A 16,880-nucleotide genomic window follows, 5' to 3' on the forward strand; every position below is an offset into this window, starting at 1 on the left:
CTAACACATCATGTATTGGATTGCAGCATTGACTTTTTATTTAAAAATTAAGTTCCTTTAACCCTTTCACTGAAATGACTCTGGGCTGGGGCTTTGAAAGGCGAACGCGCCTAAGATGATGGAGAATTTTTGTGCAAACTACAAGAGCGCCGAGACCCAGCGCGGTGTAGTTTATGTTGTCAGCACAACCCGCAGACTTTCCATTTCTCAGCTGCAGAACGTCCCTGCACGAAAAAGCTGACCCTGGACAGGGCCAAAACGCCAAAACGTTCCCGGACCTGGCCTCCAGGTGTAGGAGTCGCCCCCCTGCCGGTGGCCCCACCCAGTCCCAGAGGTGGGTGGTAGGGATGCCGACTCCGGGGCGTGGCCCCTCGTGGAGAAGGGCGGGGTCACGAGCACCCGGGGCAACCGAGTCCGGAGAGGGTGGCGAGGGGTTGCTGACACACGTGGGGCGACGGCTCCAGAGGCAGGGAAGCGGCCCAGGGCCCCGCCCGCCCGGAGGACTCCCGAGCTGGCCACGAGGGTGGGACGGAACTAACAGCCCTCACCAAGGGAGGCCGCGGCCGCCACGGCGAGGCGGCTGCGTGGGGGCAGGAACGGGAGAGGGGGCCCGGGGTAGGAAAGGGTGGGGGGCGGGGGAGTGGAGAGGGCGGGGTCGGCTGCCCTCCCCCCGGAGGCTTCACAAAGCGTGCGCACCAGCCCCGGGCTGTGGTCGGCAAGATCGTGAGCCACCACTAGCTGCATCCAGCGTCCCCAGGTAGCGTAAGCGCAGGGCGGGCCCGCGCCGGAGGTGGGGGAGTGGGTGGGCGGGGTTATGGGGGGGCTCTCGGAGTGCCCCGAGTATCCACAGACTTGGGGACGCTAGGGATCGGAGCATCTCCTTGCACCTTGAAAGGGAGATGACCGGGTTACCTTACACTGACCTCTGGACAGCTGCCCAGCTGCACCGAGAGAACGCACAAGGCCGCATTTGTTTGCTTGCAAAATATCTGGGTGTTTCCTGCACCCGCCTACCTGTCCCCCAACACACACACACACACACACACACACACACACACACCGGCGGGGGTGGGGGCCTGAGGGATTAGAGGGATAGAGTCAGGTCAATCAGAAGAGATTAGAGACTGGACTGGACGTGTCCACTCTGAGGGCCTCTGAAAGTAGGCACTGCATCTGCGCTTCTGGTGTCCCGCCCTCAGGTGACTCGAGATTGATTTTTCTCGGTTCGTTAGTTCTGAAATCCCCGGGCTGTAAAATGTCTGGGTCCAGAATGAAACTCTGATCCGCAGAAGCTTTCCTCGCCCTGCACTCTCACCCCTGCTGGTGTCTGGAAGCGGGCAGACTGGATGATTCTAAAGAGTTTGAGGTGGGTGTTGGAGGAAGCTGAGTTTTTAAGACCTGTGAGTTTTCCAGAAAGAAAATACAGACTCTCTTAGTTTGAATTAGGTTTTGTTTTTTACTATATATGTGTGCATATTAACAGTAACTGGTGTTGTCATCAGATAGTGAGTCCAGCAGGTATGGATGGTGGTGTTAGATTTGAGAACTAAATTCACTGTACAGTTTTAAAAATTGACTTCTTCCTTATGTGCCTTTTTATGTGCTGTATTACTGGGCTGCATCTTTGTTGGGAATCCTGTCATATCACCTGGGTGTCTTGTCAGGTTTCCTCTAGTTCTAGCCACTTGACCCATGACTGAGTCCAATATATTCCCTTTTAAATTTTAGGGTGCAAGCCCGCTTTTCAGGCCTCTAGCTTTGGTCTCCAGTGAGAGGAAAAATGATCAGAAATGTGCCCTTAGCAAGTTTGGGAACACGGAGGAAAGGCGTAGATTTTTTTTTCCTCCATTAAACTTTTCATGTATTGGCAATTTAGAACCCAAAGCACTGTTTACCACCTGTCAGATGCACTGAGAAGTGTAAGGATTAACTAATAAAAGATTTGCAAAATGCTTCCTGAATATAAAATTCCATAAATATGCTAAATAGTAATAATCCACCCATTGTTAAATTTATGTAGCTGCTTCTGCCATGCATACAAGATGATTTAGAATGCATGTTTCCTGTCAATTAAACAATGAGTTTGGAGTAAAATAATGAGTTCAATTCGCATCCTGTGAAACTTTGAAATAAAATTTCTCCCATAAGGCACCACTGGCAGGGAATCATAAAGAAAGCAGCATTTCAAAAAGCTATATATGGAATGGCATTTACCTTATGGCTGGGGGGAAAGGGACCCAGTGAACTTCAGAAACAGAAATATTCAGCCCTGGTTCAAGCATGCCTGAACCATAAATATTCCCTTATGTTTTGGGTGAGTCAACAAGGAGGGCAAGCAGGTTTCTTGGAATGGCCTCATAAGCTGTCTGCTAAAATCCATGAAATAACGCCTCTTGGTATTTTAAGGGTGAAGTTCAATCTGCGGTTTTGTTCACAGACAAAGAAGATCTTCCTAGTTGCCTGGATAAATTATTCATTCTCCCAATATCATGGGCTTGGTTTTTAAGCATCCTTAACACCAGAAATCATCTTAATACTCTGCAGATAATTGAATTAGTTTGTTCCCAGTGGATTGAGTGACATGTTAACATAACAGTGTTCTCTTTGCATGTATTTAATAGTGTGTCACGCTTCTGTTTACCAGACTCCTAGAGTAAAACCTCTTTCCCATATGCTACTTATAAGTATAAATTTTACTATGGGTGGTCTTTTCTGTCTTCTGAAGACAACTCTAGATTCCCCACTAGCAGATTAAGGGGTGAGCAAAACCACGCAGCTCAGGGCCTTTTCTTCTCATTTCCTCTACTCAGCCTCTCAGATGGATAGCTGCTACACAGATACCAGTCCAGTATTCTAGAACTTCTCTGCTGTCTCTCTTCCTTTATCCAAGTAACTTAATATCTTACTTATTTTCCAATACTTGCTATGGATGCAAGCGCACAGGAGATTCTGCATTTATTGGGCAGTTACGATATACCAGACACTGTGAAACATGACCTCATTAAATCCCATAACAATCTGAGGCAGTAGATGCCATGTGTGTTTCACCCAAGAGGAAACTAAACCTCTAGACCAAGGCATTTTGGCACCTCCTGATGCTCTGTGATCCCTAAGAGAGGTTCACCTGCTAGACTGAAGCATGCGAGAGTTCTCCCATTAACTAACTCACCACTTTTAAGTTCCCTAAACTCTCTGGGCCTCTGATTCCCTTTCTCTAGTCTTAGATTAAATTATCTATCGGGGACAGAAGGGACTGTCCAGGATTTTGGCTGCCAAATACCTAAGCTGCCCCTTCTGGGGGATTCCTGACTGTGTTCTCCCCTGTCCTACCCTTTTCTCCAACCCTTTCCCTTATTCCTTTTTCTTCCTTCAGGTCTAAGAAAATAGCATCTTCCCCACAAAACTTTTCCTAGTCACTGCTCCCAGTCACTCTGTTATTCTCTATCTTATCCTTAGTGATTCTTCAGACCACTGATTACAAACTACTGTTGTTTGAGTTATGTGTCAGTTTACATGCAGTTGTTTTTATCTTACCCCAATCACCCCCCACCTCAAGATCATAATCAGCATGAGGCCAGAGCTGTTTTCATTATTTTATTTTGGGAGCACAGCACCATGACACATGGCTGGTGATGGATAAGTATAAATATATATATGTTGAATGAGTAATTGTCTCTTAGAATGGACATGTGCTAACGGCCAATATATTGTCCCCTCCATGGATAACCTAAATGAAGTACCGTCAGTATTACTCTGCTAGCCTAAGTCTGAATTATGAATGGGGATCCAAGTATAGTGATGGAGACAGCAGGGCTGCCCTTGAACAAAAGGACAAATGGACACACGCACACGGCCCAACCCCCATATTTTACAGCAGAGAAAACAACTTCAGGATGATAACTGAAACTTGAGATTAGAAGATAATTTAGGGACCATCCAACTGTCTAAACCATTGTTTTATTGACAAGGAGACGGGAAGTTCAGAAAAATACAGAACCAAAAGTATAGATCCTACGCCTTCTCACTTTCAGACCAGCACTCTTCCACCAAGAATCAAAAATATCAGGGACTGCCCAAACAACAGAGAGGGAGTTGTGGACAATGATGCTTTTTTTCAGAAATCCCGAACATCCTTAGATTTCGCAGACTAGTCCTGGGTAGCACCATTAATACACAGCAGAGCACCCTAGTTGAGATAATCTTTTAAAATTTCGTATAGCCTCTATAAACTTCATTGACTCATTTACTATTTTAATGATCCATCAGGCAGCCTTTCATACCTAAAGTTAGTTTACCAGTTCTGTTCAAATACATGGAAACTCTGAATGGGCCAATCTCCAGTGCTGGACATTTAACTCTAGTGTGATAGACTCCAGATACATTTAAAAGATGACTGATACTGAATTCCAAATAATGATAGCTTGTTTTTAAGGACAAAAATAACTTTCCTTCTCTAAGCTCAATTTTTGCTTGAGTATTACATGCCATAAAAGACAGTCTTTAAACTTTAGAGGTTATAAAAGTCATCTAAAAGACTTTTTAAAAACCCAGATAGCTTGGAGCCATTATGAACAATTCTACATTAGTAGGTCTGAAATTGGACCCAGAAAACTGCATTTTTAACAGACACCTTTCATGAGTCTTCAATCAGATGGGTGGAAGATCTCACTTTAAGGCCCAATAATAATGGTGGTCTATTTTTAACTTTCCCAGATTTCCTCTAAGAGGATTTTTTTTAACAAAAAAATAAATCAATGTGTTTGAATCCAGCAAGTAGAAGAGATAATCAAAATCCATTCATTAAGTACTATGGACATCTCTTTCCTTATAGCAAAAGGCATATATATATAAAATCATGATTTAGCTACTAGGTTTGATATTGGCCCCAAGTCCAAGAACACTCCAAAATGTTTCTGTTGGGTGAGAAAAATGAATCAATAATTAGCAATAAAAGTTGAGTGTTAAATTCAGTGGAGAAATAGTGAAGCCCCTTGTCCTCTAGATGATTATATTCTGTGTAGTTGAGAAATAACATTAATATCCATGGAATATTCAAAGATAAGACTGATGATCAAGTACAGCAGGCTGAGTTACACTTGAATTTAAAATATACAACAAATCCTGTTTTAGTAAAGGCATGTCCCATATAATATTTTTATTTGCTAAATCTGGCCACCTTGCTCAAGAAACATTAGCATTTAATGTCATTATTTTCCAGAAGTGTGTGTGTGTATCTGTTGGGAACGGAGGGACAGTTGCTGAGTGGTAGTTAAACTTTAAGAAATTGATAAAAGCTCTGGACATCCCTCTGAGAAAAATCTCTGACGGTACTTTCCAACAGAACTCTCATACAATTCCATGGAGTCTCTAGGCCACCGAAGCTCTTGGACACACCAGGGTGACCTGCAGCAGTAGATGGCAGAGGCCAGCTCTTCTGGCTATTTACCTGGGCTGGAGAGACCTTTGGAAGATGGCTTGGATAAGTGGAATTTGAATAAGGCCTTTAAGACCAGTAGAATTTAAGCTGGATTGTGGGCTTAGGGGACTTCTGAAGCTGTAAGAGGAGGCAGGTTCCCATAGGGTTCAAAGGTAATTTAGAGAAATTAGCTAGGACAGGTTAAAAAAAAGTCCAGATCATGGAGAGGCTTGCACTCTAAAGGGTTTAAAGCAACCTATGTTGGGAAATAGAATGTCCTCATTGACATGTCGATTAGGAAGAAAACCTGATCAAACAAAGGGAGACTGTGGGGGAACTGCAGGGAGCCTGAGCTCCAGTGTCAATGGGCTTTGTGTAAGCCCCTCCATTAGCAAGCTGGGAAGCCTTTGATATGTGGGCAACTTCTCTAAGTTCTCATCTCTTGGGCTGGGAAATGGGAATAATAATAATAAAGACTACTAATGGGGTTGCTGCGAGGGTAAAGTGAAGTTGTACAGTGGTAGGAACAGTGTGTGATACTGCGTAAATACTCAATAAATAGTAACTAGTACTATGATACGCTCCTGCTGCTAGTACTATACTTGTTATTTCAGTGGGATTAGCCTCAGAGAGGGCAGGCCCTCCCTTCCCTGGTGGCTCAGATGGTAAAAGAATCTACTTGCAGTGAGCGAGATCTGGGTTCAATCCCTGGGTTGAAAAGATCCCCTGGAGGAGGGCATGGCAACCCACTCCAGTATTTTTGCCTGGAGAATCCCATGGACAGAGGAGCCTGGCAAGGCTACAGTCCATGGCCTCATGAAGAGGCAGAAACGACTGAGTGACTAACAGTAAGAGAGGGTATGTTATGAATAATCCAAATAATTTACTCTGATCCAAAGTCAAGTAACCCTTTTTACTCTTAATAGCAGCTTTGCTGTCTTACTTGTTCTGTTTGAGTTAGTACTGAAATTAATTTGCACATGATAAGCTCAGACGAATTGTTCAGAATGTCATTCCCCAAAGCCTTTTAAACAGCAAGGCAGATGAGTTTATCAGCTGTAACTCACAAAACCTCCTCTCTTCATGGAACTAACTGATAATGGTGGAGATGATGGCATTTGAGGAGGCCCTGGAGTCAGTTTCGCTTCTTCTAAACCTCAGTTTCTCCCTGTCTGTAAAACAGAAGTAATGATTAGTCTTTACCTGGAAGGCACGAGCTCAGAAATCTCACACAGTTTCTGGCACACTATAACTGTCACAGAGTGTTCTGTGACCTTACCCTTGGCTATACCTTTCAGGCATTATTTCTTTAATATATTTATAAACAATTTAATTCAGGAAAACAGCTAATAATGTGGGAGGTATTTATGATCTTTAGTCATATCCTAATTTATTGATCTACATTTAAGGCTATTTAGAGCATTTAAAAACAGTCAAGGCTGTTTAGAGCATTTTCCAAGCCATAGAGTAGTGTTCTTATCTCAAAGAATTTTTAACGCTAATTTTCATTATGTGTTCGTTTCCTTCTTCATCCATCTTCAGCTTTTAGAGGATGATTGCCTTGCTAAAGAACTTTGGGTTTCAAAATGTCCATTAAAGTGTCGGGGCCCTAGAATTTACTTGGCTCATAAACCTATGTTACGGAACAATACAAGATTGGTTTAAGGTACATTATGATTACATGTATGGTTGCTGCTGCTGCCGCTAAGTCGCTCAGTCGTATCCAACTCTGTGCAACCCCATGGACTACAGTCCACCATCCATGGGATTTTCCAGGCAAGAGTACTGGAGTGGGGTGCCATTGCCTTCTCTGACATGTATGGCAGTTATATTTTATTCAGCCTGTGCTGAGCACCTTCAGGGCATCTCCCATAGTCCCTTCAAGATGGTAGACTCAAATACTTACTGAATTTCATGTATAATAAAATACATGGCCCTTTTTCTGAAGATACTTTTCCCTCACATTAGGAAATCTAACTCTTCAAAGAAAATGAAAACAAGGAAAAGAGAGTGAAGTACTGAAAATAAATTTGCAAAGTGAATTTGGAGAATGACCATTCCTATTTTCTAGAAGAGTTATGGATGAGAACAAGCCTGTATCTCTGTGAAGGTCTTTGCATTAGCTGGTCTCTCTCTCTGGAATGCTTTTCCCTCCAATCTTGCTTGGCTCGGCTAAGATTACATCTCCTTAGAGAGGTTGTCCCTGACCATCCAATCTCATTCATTTTCTATTACATTACTTTTTTTATTATAGTACGTTACCATCCAAATATTTCACATTGTTTTTTCATTGCCTTCCCTCATCCCTACTGGACTAAAAGTACCCTGAGGTCAGAGGTCAAGTCTACATGGTTATTGCTGTTTTCTGAGCAATTAAAACAGTGCCAGGTACTTGTACTTGCCCTTAGTCGCTCAGACGTGTCCAATTCTTTGCGACCCTGTAGACTGTAGCCTGTCAGGCTCCATAGGATTCTCCAGGCAGAATACCCGGAGTGGGTTGTCATTTTCTTCTCCAGAAGATCTTCCAACCCAGGCATTGACCCTAGATCTCCTGCACTGAAGGCATATTCTTTACCATTTGAGCTACCAGAGAAGCCCTTTTTAGACACTAAGTAGGTAGTCAAAAAATATTTTGTCATTTAGTTGAATGCCAAGAGACCCAGACCTGGTATTCTGGGGTTATTCCAGTGAAAAAGAGTATATTTTTTAGTCTTTTGGGTCAAATTTACCTTTCAGAATTGGATTAAAATGAAACTCCTCTATAATAAAAATTTATATGCACAAAATTTTGCATATAATTTGAAAGAGTCCATGGACCTCAGGCTAGGAATTTCAGCAATAAAAGTGTATGCATAAATATTAAGAAAACCTAACTGAAATATTGAGCGAAATATCACAAAAAAATTTAATTACTATGAACATCAGTGTCTTAATGTTCATTTATGGTAATGAATTGTGTTGCTCTGGGAAAATTTTGCAACCCTCCAGAGGAAAAAAAAAAGGCTATCTATAAATGTTGTGTATTTTATTTATATGCTGGAGAGGATTTAAAGCTTATAGAGAAAGGCTAATAAAAATACATACTGTAGAGCAACATAAAATATATTTCAAACAGGTAGGAAAAAATGAGTCAAAAGAAAAAAAAATAAGGCTAGGAATGTAAGATAGGGCCAGGAGAGAGATTCATACTCAAAATTTATGCCATGAAATTCAACATTCTTGCTAGAAGATAGTAACAAATTTTATTCGCGGTTTTTTAGCAGCCAATGCAAAGGAGAAAAAGTAATCAGTTATGCCTTGCAGAGGGTCATATTTTATACACACTTATATATGAATATATGTATATATATTTAACAGTACACGGCTGCTTGAAAGAAGGAAGCTGAGTGCAGGAATAAGGAATAGAGATTATATTTCCACTGTTTGTTTTTGATAAGTGCCCTTGTACCTGAGCTGGAAATGACCTATAGTAACATTTTCAAAAATAACTAGCACTGTGGATGTTTCTAATCAAGATTTGATGCCTCTCTGTAATTTTTGTTAGCAGTAGGCCTAATAGAGAGAGGCCTCATTTGGCCAGTTAAGACCCTTCTAGATCACATACGGATGTGAGAGTTGAACGGTAAAGAGCACCAAAGAATTGATGCTTTTGAACTGTGGTGCTGGAGAAGACTCTTGAGAGTCCCTTGGACAGCAAGGAGATCAAACCAGTCAATCCTAAAGGAAATCAACCCTGAATGTTCATTGGAAGGACTGATGCTGAAGCTCCAATACTTTGGCCACCTGATGCAAAGAGCCGACTCATTAGAAAAGACCCCGATGCTGGGAAAGGTTGAAGGCAGGGCAAGGGGGCGACAGAGGATGAGATGGCTGGATGGCGTAACTGACTCAATGGACATGAGTTTGAGCCAACTCCAGGAGATAGTGAAGGACAGGGAAGCCTGGCGTGCTGTGGTCCATCGGGTTGCAAAGAGTCTGACATGACTGAGCAACTGAATAACAAGAACGCAAGGGAAGAGGGGTGGGGAACAGACAAAGACAAGGGTGTATCCTGCAGCATCCCACCCCTCCTACTGAGGCACACTATTTACAGACAACAGCCAGCGCTTTCATGCTCCCCTTTAAGGGGTGTACACCTAGGATGCTGACTAAATTTGCACATTCTTCCAGCTAACCTCAGTTTCCTTGGCTAGCAGACCGTCAGAGACTTCCAGGCCTTCTCTTCGACACAGCAAATACAATAACTAGCTCCTCAGAACGTTATGTGGATTTGTGGCATTCTCTGAGGGACTATAAATGGATCACACTGACAGCTTTATTTGTCATTCTTAAATGGAAGGTGTTTCTCCCCCTTTGTGTTAAATGGAAATCAGATGGCATTTCTTATTTCAGCGTGGAATGTTTTTACTCTCGTAATTGCAAAAGTACTTTCACGATACTGATACTATTCTAATTGACTAAATTTGTGTTTCATTATTGGGGCGAGGGGGGTGTCCTGTACTTGTCAAGTAACTGAGGGGAAACAACTGATGTAACATTTTCGCTTTGCCTGTGTATTGAGATCTTGATACAGTGGATAGAATTCTGTCACCATATGGAAGCAGAGACAATTATAGTGCATGTAATGACATGAATTTTAGAAGCAAAGATATAAAAAGGCATATCCAGCCCAATAGCCACAATCCAGAAACATAAACGTTTTTTGAAATCTCATCTCTCCTTTGCCTCCCCAGTTATCTCCGGTCCTAATCCTCTATTCCTGCCCGTGTGATGGCTCTGGTTCAGTATATGCAGTGGCAAAAATAGCAGGAATTAGATTAGAACGTACTACCTTCATACCTTGGCATATTTTTTATGTACTAAAATCAGTTGCTTTTCAATCCAGGTGAGATTTTTCATTAAAAATTCTCTACCATTCCCGTCTACCCACTACTGAATCTGGGTGAGAAAGGAAGTCCTCCTACTTTAATTTCTTAAATCCGTCTAAAGCTTTCAGTGTTCTTGCTACTCATCTCAATACTGTGCTTATTTTAGAATTTTTCAACAGTAGAATATGAGTACATTTTTCTTGCTGACTTTAATCTAGGTTTATTTTCATATTCATTTCATACACTCATACTTTCAATAAAGTTGTCTTTCGTGAGTGCCTACTATGTGCCAGACACCGTTAGGATGCAGTGAATTACATCAGGTATTCTCTGCTCTCATTTGGCCTTCAAGCTAGTGGGGAAGACAGAGGGTAAAAGAATAACACAAATATAGGACTTTCCTGGTGGCCCAGTGGCTAAGCCTCTGCGCTCCCAGTGCAGGGGGACTGGTTCTGTCCCTGGTCAGGGAACTGGATTCACATGCCACAGCTCAGAGATCACACGCTGCCCCTAACAGATCTTGCATGCTGCAACTAAGACCTGTTGCAGCCAAATAAATAAAAATATAATTAAAAAAAAGAGAATGACACAATAGTTATGAAAATGCAACTGTTCTAAATGATACTGAAGAGAGACACATGACCCTAGGAAATGAGATCTACATGCTGTACAAGAGTCAACTAGACAGAGTACTGGCAGAAAGCATGACGTATGGGAAAGTCATAACTTACGGAAAGCAGAACAAGCAGGGGCAGCATGAGAGACAAGGAAAGGCGAGCGGCCGCAGGACACGGTCAACAGCTGGAGTCTGCAGATGATGCACTCAGAGGTTAGCACCATGAAAGGCTTTTTCGCCATAGCGGGGCATATTCCTTTATCCTAAAACCAATAAGAAGGTGGGTTTGGGGAGCTTTTTGAGGGAGACGATTATAGTCACATCATCAATTTTATGTTTCAAAAAAGTGTTTCTGGCTACAATGAAGAGTCCTGGTTGGCAAGGGGCCTAAGTTACGCAGCTGAACTTTTGGAACAGAGAGGTACTGGTAACTTGGCCTAGGGGAGGAAAGATGAATTCTAAGCTGTCAATGGATTCTAAGGATATACAGAAGGTAAAACTGACAGGTCGTCTTCTGCGGAGCCCCCGAGAAAGTGTCCGGGAACACTGGCAGAGGAACAAGTCTGTGAAGACTGACGCTAAATTCAGTGCTGGACATGCGGAGTGGGAGACGTCTTGGAGTTGACACAGGGCAGAGCAAGCAGACATTTGGTTATGGGTGTGAAGCTTGTCAGAGAGCTCTGGAGTCCCAACCAGAGATGGAGACTTGTGACGCATCTCCACATTCACAGGTCTGGATATGACCAATAGGATCCACAGACGGAGATGACGTGCAGAGAAAGGTTATACAGTCAGCGATGGCAGAGAATGTAGGACCAAAGCCTGGAGGAATGCAAATCCATCATGGCCACCAAGTGAAGGACGAGCGTAAGGGTGAAAGGAACAGCAGAAGAAGAAAGAGCAGGAAACCCAGGAGACTGCTGGGTCATGGGGGCAAGGGAGCAAGGATTCCATGTTGAGACGGTGGGGGTAGTCAGTTGCCTTGACTGTGGAAGACTGAGAAGAGACATTTGTTTTGAATTAAAGAGAAATGGCTCAGTGGTAAAGAATCCACCTGCCAATGCAGGAGACACCCAAGACGTGGGTTCAGTCCCTGGGTTGGGAAGATCCCTTGGAGAAGGGAATGGCAACCCACTCCAGTATTCCTGCCTGGGAAATTCCAGGGACAGAGGAGCCTGGCAGGTTACAGTCCATGGGGTCACAAAGAGCTGGACGTGCCTGAGTGGCTGAGCATGGACGCACACAGAAATTCCTAAATGATATGTCTGGGTAACAGAGCTGTAACCAGTTCTGACCGCAGTCAAGCCTGTCAGAGACTCTTTCACGTGTTCCTAGTTTACATCTATCTTAAGAAGACATTCAGGGAGCGGGCATGGTAGACAGGAAAGTCATTTTGACACGCTGGTGACCTCTAGAGACAGTGTAGCTCGGTGGAATTTATACACCGAACAGTCCAAGGTTCTGGGGTCTGATTTGGAGAGAAAATGCAAACCTGCAGCTAGAGGACTTTATGAGCTGCGTGTTCACCCACTCGATGGTGCTCTTGTGAGTGGCATAAATAAACCGAATGTTCACGAAGCAGCGTTGCCTGGCCTCACCCATTGCAGACATTGCTGGGGGAAGGGAGAGGCCGTGGGCAGAGACGTTACAGAGAACGTTCTCAGCAGCTCCTGTGGCATGAACGCAGCCTCGACTTCCCTCCCTGTCCCTCGACAGCTCACTCTTGTGAGCCCACCCTAAGGGAGCGGAGTGCAGGCAGGGCCCCAGCGCAGTGAGCACTGAAATAAGGCAGAGGTGAGACTCAGGTGGTGTGAGCTCCAGACCAGACAGGAAGCAAGGAAAGAAGAGCATGGTAATTATTTACAGTGGTTTGGCTGTAAAGGGGAATAGAGCTATTGGAGGGCAGCTGCCGAGAGAGCAGTGGGTGACTCAGCACTCATGCACCCGACAAACAGTAACTATATGTGTATGTGTATGTGTATGAAGCAGGGGGACAGGCACTGACTGGAAAGACATTTTCGATCCCTAGTGGGTAATTTGCCATAAGATATATTCTGTGTAATAATCTCAAATGCCTAAGGACTATTCTGTGATCTGATTTTTTAAAATGCAACGTTTTTCCTCAGGTATAAACACTTACTTGATTTTTATAAACTGATCACACAAATTTGTTAAAAAATAATGGAGAGAGAAAAGTAACACTTCTACCTATATTGGGGCTTTTCCTTGGTCCTCTTTCATTGCTTTTGTCTTCAAAATTTGGACAGTCTTGCTACTGTTGCTTACTCAGAAAATAGTTTCTAAAATGGTGTCTTACCCCTGTGTTCAGAGCATTCCATGGTGCTATCTGACGTTTAAAAACCATCTAATCACCTATTATTTATATAGCATTCACAATATTCAAGCATGAGATACTACACCGTGGAAGTTAGGAATGTGAATAAAGCAGGGTTTCCCTAGCTAGATTATAAACTTTCTGAGAGCTCTTTGCACGGCTGTATTCATAGCTATTGAAAATAAAGCCAGAGTATTATAAATATGAATCTTGTAGTGAGAGTACATTTAAGGATCTTTGGGTTTGTAGAGGAGGGTACAGTCGGTTCTACTCAAGAATTCAGGACAATGCCTGAAAGAGGTAGTGTCTGAACTGGGTGTTAAGAGATGAACATTTCAGAAGCAGAAAGCTAGTAACAAAGTTATGGAAGCAGGAAAACAGCTTTCGGGGAGAGGGCTACAGAGAGGGAAATGGTTTAGTAGGACTGGAAAGGTTATGTTAAATGTGGTCAATGTACAGATCTCAGCTATTGGAAACTTCTCTGCTGAGAAGTTTTAGAGTTGATCTACTAGGGACTAAAGAAATATTGGACGCTTTCAAGCAAGTGGGGAAGCATGAGGACTTACGAAGAAAACCAGGATCCACCCTGAAACCTGGGAAATGATGGTGACTGGAAGTAGGGGTACATGAGAAAAGAGGCCACTACCTGGAAGGGAGATGATGGAGGCTAGATGTATTATTGATCACAGTGGCCTTTGACATGTAAAAGGGAAATGACGTTCGTGTGCCAAGTGGCCACAGTCAGGTGGTGTGTTCTGTAAGAAGGTGCAGTGATGGAGGAGAAGACTGAGGATGACTCCAAGTGTTCAAGCCACAGAGGGTGACAGTACCATTGATGCTAGGCAGGAAAAAAAAAAGCAAATTCAGGAGAGGTTGGGGAGGAGGATCCAGCCTGGAGAAGCATCAAAAAGGACAACTTAAGCTGTGGGTGTGAATGAAATTGCTGCCAAGTAGAGAATCTGAAGGAAGGCCCATGCTTAAGGGGAGGAAGCAGAGGAGCCAGAAGAAGAAAATTGAGAGGAGTTTCCTTCGAGACTGGGACTTCTCTGGTGGTTCAGTGGTTAAGGCCCCATGCTTCCAATGCAAGGGGCATGGGTTCAGTCCCAGGTCAGGGAACTAAGATCCCACATGCCATGCATCGGAGCCAAGAAAATAATTTTTTTAATAGTACATATATTTTAATTGGAGCTGGGCTTCCTGACAGCAGAGAAGGTGGAAAATCTACAAACATTTCAGTGCATATGAACTCTTATGTAGTATGTTCCAAGTGGTACAGCAGAAAGACCAGCTATTACTTGCACAGAGATTCAAAGAAAAAAAATGTTTTTAAGTGAGATTTCAAGGAAGTCAGGAAAACATGTGGATTCCAAGGAAGAGCCTCGTGCTGGGATGTGTTTCACTGACAGAATGATCATAAGATCATATGCCTTTCCCCTTCTCATCCTTTCCCTTTTGAAATGGCCCCACAAAAAGGGCTGTGTGGCAGTCAGTACTATATCACATTTGGGCTCATTATCTTTGCAGCTTTACCCCCTATTTATATTAATGAACACTGACTGGACTAGGGTCGCAAGCCATCAGTGACTTCCTTCAGAAATTTCTCCTCACTGCTGCGAACGTGACTTCAGCTCAGGAGCGCCTATGTGTTTGTTAGGAAGGCAGGGCAAGGGAAGAGATTCGGATGACTTGTTAGTTGGGAGTGAATTGTGCTTATAGTTAGGATTTCCCTAATTCAAGCATCAGGTGTGTCTCTAGGAGTAAGACAATTTTCATAGCAGTAATAGATGGCACTAGTGGTAAAGCACCTGCTTGCCACTACCGGAGACGTTAAGAGATGTGGGTTCGATCCCTGGGTCGGGAAGATCCCCTGGAGGAAGAAATGGCAACTCACTCCAGTACTCTTGCCTGGAGAATCCCATGGACAGAGGAGCCTAGTGGGCTATAGTCCACAGGGTCACAAAGAGTGGGACACGACTGAAGCAACTTGGCATGCACTACCTCCAAGCAAAAGTACCCTGTTTCAGAGCTTCCTGGTGGTCCATTGTTAAAGAATATGCCTTCCAGCACAGGGGATCAGGTTTGATCCCCAGTCAAGGAACTAAGATCCATGTGCCACAACTAGGGAAGCCTGACGCCGCAACAAAGACCCAGCACAAACAAAAAAAAGAAGTACTCCTTTGCCCTTCAGTTTTCATAGTCGTCAGCCCTATTCCTGTTAAACAGAATGATCCATTTTTTCTCAATGCCCCTGTATCCTGTTTTACATGCTTTAAATTTTCGATGAATTTCATATCAAGAGGATAAAATACTTGGCTTCTTTAGGGGAAGTAATGTATCGTTTCCTCTCTAATAGAAAATTAAGAAGAAACTGTGTCTTCCTATTCCCTAAATTACCAAGAAACTTAAGTCTAAACTATACCTTCAGTCAAGTGCTAGCCAATGTAGGTAGCATGTATGCATCTTCCTTTTTTACTCTCAACCTTTTTTTTTTTTTTTTTTTGGCCACACTTCAAGGCGTGTGGGATCTTAAGTCCCCCACCAGGGATTGAATCTACTGAGTCTTAAACATTGGACCTCCAGGAAAGTCCCTGTTTCCTTATTTTTATTCATATTTTTCTTTTTGGAAGCCACCTCAGATCCTTACAACAGAGTCAGAGGATAAATAAACGAAACAGTTTTACTGTTGACTAAACATCTTTCTATACATTGTCTTGTTTGCTTGTGAGAGCAGTTCCTCAAATAGCTGGCATTAGTACCCTACAAGGCAGATGAGGAACTGAGCCCAAGTGAAGTGAAGGACCTTCACTTCATGCAAATACCCAGTGGGATGCAGCCCCCCCCCACGCCCCCCCACCCCGGTCTTCTTTCCCTAATGGTGGTAGTCATTCCAGCCTCTCTTGCTCAAACTCTCGAGGGCACCTGATTGATTTGTAAATAGCATACAGTTGGCTGGGATAGCGCTCATTCAGATGAGAAATCACTAATATAACAAACTAGTATTTCTTGAGAAGTTTTCTCCTTGATGATGAAACATTCTGTGCTTGTATCTCCTACCCAGGTTGTGTAACTATCCAGAAACACACGATAAGAGTCCTCTTTCAGCAAGTATTCTCGATTAAGTCATGAAAATGGAATTGGAGCTTGTTTTTCCCCTTTGTATGGTAAGTACCTACTAATATGGATAATCTTCTCACAATGTTAAAAACAAATGGAACTACTTCTTGCGTGAAGATGGCATGACTTCTGATATCTAGATTTGCCGTCGGTGTGTTTCATAGAAAAGAGAATGTTCAGTTTATTCGTTCAGTCGTGGTTTGTGTCAGTGTGAAATATATATTATCAGGTTTAGAATTTTGAGTCATTTTGTTCTATGTATGAGTTTTGGTCACTAAAATAAAAGAGTTCTTCTACTCGCTTTATAAACAGTTTTAAGATTCTTTAGCATCTTGTGCGGAAAACTGACATGTGGATGGTGAAAAGTCATGGCCACAAACAAGCGAGATTTAGAAATGCCAGATCTGTGCTGTGGCATTTCTCTTCATCCCAGATGTCCTCGTTTGGAGCATCCACCCCTTTGGCCTAGGAACTGACTGTCTTTAATTGGAAAAACTTATTATCACTTTGCAAGCAAGTGATTAGAACTCA

At 43.1% G+C, this 16,880-nt stretch overlaps 1 protein-coding gene across 3 annotated transcripts in view; it reads left to right on the forward strand.

The window, feature by feature from the left end:
- RHOBTB1 (Rho related BTB domain containing 1) overlaps positions 655–16,880 on the forward strand; it is a 141,989-nt gene continuing 125,763 nt past the window's right edge. For 2 of the 3 annotated variants that reach the window (XM_018042279.1, XM_018042280.1), the window contains exons 1-2: positions 1,104–1,366; positions 16,294–16,396. The gene's annotated coding sequence lies outside the window, so the exon portion shown is untranslated. Of the gene's footprint in view, positions 758–1,103; positions 1,367–16,293; positions 16,397–16,880 lie in introns of those variants that run through there. The other variant, XM_018042282.1, reaches the window with a different exon arrangement.

This window comes from Capra hircus, chromosome 28 (assembly GCF_001704415.2).
Source record: "Capra hircus breed San Clemente chromosome 28, ASM170441v1, whole genome shotgun sequence".
In the NCBI taxonomy this organism is placed as follows: Eukaryota; Metazoa; Chordata; class Mammalia; order Artiodactyla; family Bovidae; genus Capra; species Capra hircus.